Here is a 6908-nt window from a genome sequence, read left to right as displayed (position 1 = left end):
GGTAGCTGAGCCCATGTAACTGGTGGACATTTTAACATCTGTAGCTAGGTAAAAATGGACTGCCTATGGACTCATCCTGGGGCAGTGCTTGCAGGTGGGATTAATACCAGATTAAATAAAAGGATGGGACCAGAATTAAGTACCTTATTTGTTCAGTTCTTCCCATTTCGGGAAATTTATTTTTCTACCTGTATCAAACTCTCTCAGAAGCTCCTTTTGTGGGTGATAAGTGAATCTTTGGGCACAGCTCTGACCCTTCGTATTTCTTTTCAGTAGTAAATTGTTATTTATAGAAAGGAGTTTGACAGAGGCTGTGGAATTATTGGCTGTATGTTTTATAAAGCAAACCAAACAAGGAATAAAAATAATTTGGGTTCAAATTCCTCCAAGTCCAAACTATGCATTAGATCTGCCAGTACTCATGGGTTCAACTAAAAACCTGCATTACAGCCTTTCAGATTTGTTCAGTTCTTCTTTTATCTTGCAAAAATTTGGCCCCTCAGCCTAATTAAACCCTGGAAAAATAAGAATTTGGTCTAGCTGAACATTTGACAGGCAGACATGGAAGAAGTTGGTGCACAAACTGTTAATTGTTGCCATGTGAGGACACAAACACGAGGATAATTTGGAGCAAAGTGGCACTGTGGCATTACTGTTTGGGAAAAGCTGTTGTTTTGCAAAACATTTCTCTGGATTAGGGAATAACCTGGGATGCCCTGGGGACATACCTGGGCACCAAGTCAGAGTCATGCACAAACACATGGCAGAGCACTGACTTGCACTTGGCCCTGACCATTTGCTTTTCCATTTGCACAGCACAACGGGTCAGTCACCACGCAGGCAAAGCTAGAGGCTGTCACCTCCCTGTGGCACAGCCACCAGCTCCCGAGGCAAGGAAAGTCATTGAGAGGGCAGCCAGAACAGCCAAAGCCAGATGGGATTGCAAGCTGCTGGGAAAACATTCGGGAAGAATAGGGGGAAAGCTGCGATATTTGTAAATATTGTTACGTGCATCGAGTTCAGCATGCCTTGGTGTTGTGAAAAGCTTTGGCAGTGCTTTGCAGCGAATTACGTCTGCAGTGAAATGTGAGCAGATGAAAACTGGTACCAATCATGCTAAACACTCCTGAGGCTTTACCCTTCCAAATGTTTATGTTTATGTGGCTCCTGTTTTGATCACCTGCTTGCTGCCGAGTATTTTCCCTTTCCTCCTTGGGTTTTAAGGGAGCAGCAGACTAATAAAGGGCAGGATTTCTCTTCCTCCTCTGTTCTAATACCCTGTTGGGAAGACAAGTGAAATGTCCTGGAAGCAGATCTGAAGCAGGTCTCTGAGCTTTTGGGACACCTGAGGGTCTCTGTGTTGGGTGTGTCAGGGGGTCTGTCAGAGTAGAAAAGGGAGTTTTGGTGTTGTTAAAATGGGAGGAAAAGAAACTTTTTATTTCCTTTCTTCACAAACACCAAACTTGCTCAGCCCTGCACATTCTGGTGGCCTGTGCTCAGGTCCTTGGTGAGCCTGGACCTTCCCAGTCCATCCCTCATCCTCCAACATATTCCCTGTGCAGTTAGACAGCCTGGGGCTCATGTGCTAAACCAGGACGTGCTGAGGTGCATTTCTCCTCCCTGGTACACATCATCCACACTTTCCTCACCACAGGGGACGCTCCTGGAGGCTGATATTTCATATCACCACGTTGCCATGGCTGCCTATGACAAGGAGAAAATTTTAGTCACTCGCCTCACTGGGTTGCAAACCTTTATGAACACCGCAACTAATAGCCCGGGTAAGTGGAAGATTAATTTCTATACCACCTGGCAGCAAGCTGTGGATTAGGCTGCTGTCCCTCGTGTGGGTTTAATGTTGGAGGAATGGGGCACTCGAGCACCCAGACAATCAGCCTCTTGTTTAAACAATGAGCTTCTCGGTCTTGTTAGCCAGAGCTCTTAAATTTTCATTTTATTCTGGTATGCAGGCTTGTGTGATGTGGAGAATTGCTTCAGCACAGAGAGACTGCAAACCTGTTCAATTAAAGGAAGTGCTCAGATCCAGCTGTTGGAGTCCCATGAATGCCAGCACTCCTCACAGAGTAAGTAAGACTAACGCACTCTGCCCTTGGAACAGAGACGACGATCTGCGCCTTAATTCTCCTGAAAAAAGAGCCTTTGTTGGGAGAGGACGACTGGGGAAAGGAGGAGGAATGCAAAGTGTGGTGCAGAAAATGCCCACTGAGACCAAGTTTTCTGCAGATAACAGGGAGGGCTCTATAGCATGAGCCTGGTAAGGAGGCACCATCAGAAGCACGTACAGTACAGGCTCCTGTTACAGCTATTGAATTGTCTTGTAAATTTTGTAAATGCTTTCCTCTCATGGACAAAACATATGTTGTGGGGTAACTTACCCTATGCTTTCACTTCCAAGAAACAGACTAACAAGCACAGCCATGGTGTGTGACCATAGACTGCACTGTTTGTGCCTGGGCTTTCAGTTGCCTTCGTTTTGGTGACACATTTCTGCACCCATCTGTAGGTGACAGAGATATTGGGGCAGGGCTGGATGCTAACCTAGATATACCAGATATGGTTTTGTACTGATCTTTTAATAAAATATCTTTTATATCTTTTCTGTATATCTACACTTATCAATAGATATATTATTTATCTAAAAATATAATATTATCTATATTTTTAGATATGTATATATAAAGGGCTGTAGCTGCTTCGGTAGGTGCTGAATACACTTCAGCTACAAATGCACAGCAGCTGCTTTAATGTTTGTGTCTTAACCAAGAGCTGAGTTCCTAAGACTGAGGCAGGGGAAGGAAGACATTGGGATAGGACAAACCCCAGGAAGAAATGATGGCTGCTGACCCAGGCTTCAGCTGAGTAGCAGAATCCATCTCCCCACAAGCACCAGGAATCCTCACCCCCAAGCAGGGGCTGGTAACCTCTTGTTTGAGACCAGAAACCATTATATCTCTGGAAATGCAGTTTTCCCCACTCCTGCTGTCTCTTCCCCCTCAATCTCATTTTGTTGCATGTTTAAAAATTGTGACATGGGGACTTTAAAAAGACACTAGGCACGATTTCAACTGCTGAGGTGGAGATGGGTTTCTGATCAGCCCTCAGTGGCAGGCAGGCTGCTGCTGACCCCTAGGCTGCACACTCGTGCCATTTGTCACACAGGCTGAAACAGAAAAGGTTGCAATTTAATTTACTGGCTGGGCCTGTGAGGTGCACAGGATTGCAGCCCAGTGCTGAACTGGACAATAAAGTCTTGGTTGTTTATTGGCTGTTCCAAGTGTATTTTTTAGTCAAATATATGTCCATCTTCCCCTGTACAAATATATACATACACTTATGCAAATATATGTATGTACTTGTGTGAGACTGGGTGTGGGTATATATAAATAAAAATATATATATATATATACACATATATCTATAGATTTATCATTTATGTACATGTTAAAAAAGATATAAAAGCCTGACTTTATTGCCAGGTTGAGAAAGGGCTCTGGGACTTTAAATCAGCGCAGAAGATGAAGCAGCTGTTGGGTCAAATCTTTGCAGCTTTTCTATTGTGTGATTCTTGTTTCAGGCAGCAGCTGAGGCCACAGGCTCTGTGCAAGACATTTTGCTGAAGAAATCCCCTCTGCACGTGGCCAACAGCCCAAATCAGCCTTTTCTAGTGAACTGTGAAACAGTGGAAGACCTTTGAAGGAAATTGCTACCATGGGGTTTGTCTTGCTGTGAGGTATGTATAGCACCCCTTGCCCCTGCTTCATCTAATTGCTCTTACAGTGTATTTTAAATACACATTTCTAGTAACAAATTGAAAGAGCTGCTTTGTGAATCAAAAAATAAATAATTCTAAATGTCTGCATGATACGATGCATATATGGTTTTCTTTCAGGTAAATTAAAATGCAAAACCAGTGAAGAGCTGTGGTCCAGTTGATGAATGTGGTATAAATCAAGAGTTGGGACAGTAAGGTGAATGGGCTAAAAACCAACCCTTAATGCCTCCCTGCACTGTTTCTCTGTGTTTAGGGCAATAGAAAACAGGGTAAACAGTAAAAATATAGCCTCAGAGCCCAAGCTTTACTGAGCTTTTATCTCACTGACTGGTGTAGTTGCTTGCAAGAGCTTTCCCTCAGCAGGCTGGCAGACTGACCCTCCCTTAGAATTACAAACCCAGCCTGTTGTGGTGAGAAATGTCTTTAACTATCATTAATCTTGCTTTAGATTTAAGTTTTTTGCAGATGTGCTTCCCCGAGGATGAAGAGCAGAAGCCATGGTTCCAGGAGCTGCAGTTCTGACCCATCCCACCTGGACATGTTCCTGCAGCCTCAGCATCTCTCCTGCTGCCATGGGGGTGCCTGCATGAGAGCACTGTGCCCTGCCTGCACCTTCACCTGCAGGGCTGTGTCTGCTGGGTGGCTCTTGCAGTCACACAAACCTGTTCCTGTGTCCATGGGCAGTGTTAGGCTACTCTTGACAGGGCTTCAGCTCACACAGAGCCAGGGCTGTGCCGTGAGGGGCAGTGGGACACAGAAAACCCTTCCAGCCTTGGAAAACCAGCAGGACTGCAGGCAGAATGCTGTTGCACAGCAGGCAGACTGGCTGGCACCCCAAGAGGGCACAGCTGCAGCTGGCCATGACAGCAGCCCTGCTGGGCAGAAGGGACACAGTGTGCTGGAGCAGGCTGCAGGGCAGCCCTGGGGGAATGCAGTGGCACCCAGGGGTGCTGTTTTTTGCACTGCACACACCTTTCATGCTGTACATGAGGGACACAAAGCCCTGCATTCCCCACATGTACACCAGCTGGAGACACAAAACACACACCCCTGCTCTCCTGACACACACAAACCCCTCTGCTGCACTGCACCTGCACACTGCACACATGGACAGCAAAGCACACAGGGGGTACAAGCCACATCAGCCACACTCACTGCAGACAGGAACTGTCTGTTCAGGTTTCCCAGCCACTTCCTTTCTTGCACTGGTGGGACTGACAGAAAGCAAAAGCAAAGCACAGCACATTACCCCTTGCTAGCAGAGCAGAGAAGGCAGCATTCACCATCTCCACTCAGATGAAGTGCTTTTCTCTGCCCATCACCTTTAACTAAACACCACATAACATCCATAATATTTGTCTTAGACCATCTCAGCCTTCTGAAAGCACTTATCCTGTTGACCTTCAGTAATACCAGGATGCATTCAAGAATTGCTTGAGGCAATGCTGTGCCTGGTGGTACACACTAAGCCATGCATGGTGCTAAGGACACAGCTGGGTAGCTCAGGAACAGAAGGCTGTCACAAATTGGAGGCTAACACTTATTTTCCCCCAATATTTAATTACAGTGGTTAATTTCAATGTCCCACCTGAGTCACTTGTTTGAAGCCAAGTAACCAAAACCAGCAACAACAACAAAAAAGCTTTTATACCTTAGCATTTTGGTACAGCAACCATCCCTCTTCAGTGTGGGCTTCAAGTTGGTTGACTTAATTCACAACTCTCTGGTCAAGGCTCCACTTTATTTGTCAAGCATATGCACTCTTTCCCAAGTAAAACATTCCATCTCAGCCAGGTAGTTAACAACACACTCTCTTTCCCCTCTCAGGAGAAGCAGCTGCACTCTCCAGCACCCTCAGCAAACATTACCTCCACAGAAACAAGGCAGAGGTAGCCCCCAAACAACTCTGTGCCTGTGCTGTGGCACAGCAGATGCTCAGCTAGGGAAGAGTCAGCCTGCTCCCCTGTGTAACCCAACTCCCCAGGGCCACAGCCTGAGTGTTTCAGCTGTGAATGTGCCTTAGCAGGAATGCTGCAGGACAGAGCTCCTGGCTGCTCAGCATAGCTTTGATGGTCACACATCTTCCTTCTCGCTGGAGGGACATGTGTGCCCAGCAGGCAGAGACCAGCCTTGCTAACAGAACTGCTCCTGGCTGTTAATGAGCCAAGCCTGGAGCAGGAGCTGGATTTTTACTGATCCTGGATAGAGTGCCTCACTAGATTTGCTGTGGTAGAAGTCTGCACCTTGGGGGAAAAAAAAAGAAAAGAAAAAAATTATACCATTAAGCACAACAAGCTGCTGCACGTTCTACCTCAGGGTGCAGGCCTATTCTGGGGCTGAGGAGACCAGGACCCACTGTTTTGGGGTTTTTTAACTGTTTGTTTATTCATGGAGTCAGAAACAGGGTGAGGGCACTCGCCTCCCCTCTGCAGTCCTTCAGCCTGTGAGTGGCACTCACTATGCTCATCAAGAGCCATCCACCCAAAGTCATTCACTCCTGGCTTGAGGCCACCAGGAGCACATGCCCATGAGAGCTCACTGGGGGAGAAGACAACAACTTTACCTGCAGAGCTTATGAAATCTGGAAGCACTGAACAGCTCAGAATTCCCACATAAGGAGTGCACATCTTCAGTGCACGAAACTACCTTCATTAAAACTCCTCTAAGGCACTGTTACCAACTTAATGAGTATTAGCAGTAGAGTGATACAAGGCAGTTTCTCCCAGACCTTGTCAAAGGGAAAAGACACGGGGGATCCGTTGTCATTTCTAAATAAAGGTTTTAAAAGACACATCCAACTCCTATTTTAGAAGGGATTTTGACACCAGTGAGAAAGAATGCTGTCGGTGGAAGGGGTGAGGGGGACCTGCATGCCTTGCTGGTGAAGGGTCACACACTGTGTGACAGGTAACACAACATGTGCAGGTGACTCCTTCCCATCCTAAGACCCAGGAAAATCCACTGAAACCTGCTGGTCATCACAGGAAACCTTGCAAGTGTGGATGAGCTCACTCAGCAAGCAACCAGAGAAACCTAAATCAGGTACAGTCACATCAAACTGTAAGTTCTCACAAAAAAACCCCTAAATTACATTTTATTCAGACTTTGCATGCCT

At 46.2% G+C, this 6908-nt stretch overlaps 1 long non-coding RNA gene across 1 annotated transcript; it reads left to right on the top strand.

Annotated features, from left to right (window-relative positions):
• The first annotated feature begins 781 nt into the window (after positions 1-781).
• Positions 782-4957, top strand: LOC146436589 (uncharacterized). Its single transcript, XR_014852714.1, has 4 exons — positions 782-1781; positions 1971-2084; positions 3596-3751; positions 3911-4957. It is a non-coding gene; the product is annotated as an uncharacterized LOC146436589 (long non-coding RNA).
• The last annotated feature ends 1951 nt before the right edge of the window (positions 4958-6908 follow it).

Source organism: Lichenostomus cassidix, chromosome 5 (genome assembly GCF_008360975.1).
Source record: "Lichenostomus cassidix isolate B80296 chromosome 5, HeHo_3.0, whole genome shotgun sequence".
Taxonomy (NCBI): domain Eukaryota; kingdom Metazoa; phylum Chordata; class Aves; order Passeriformes; family Meliphagidae; genus Lichenostomus; species Lichenostomus cassidix.
This window is presented reverse-complemented; position numbering and strand designations above follow the sequence as displayed.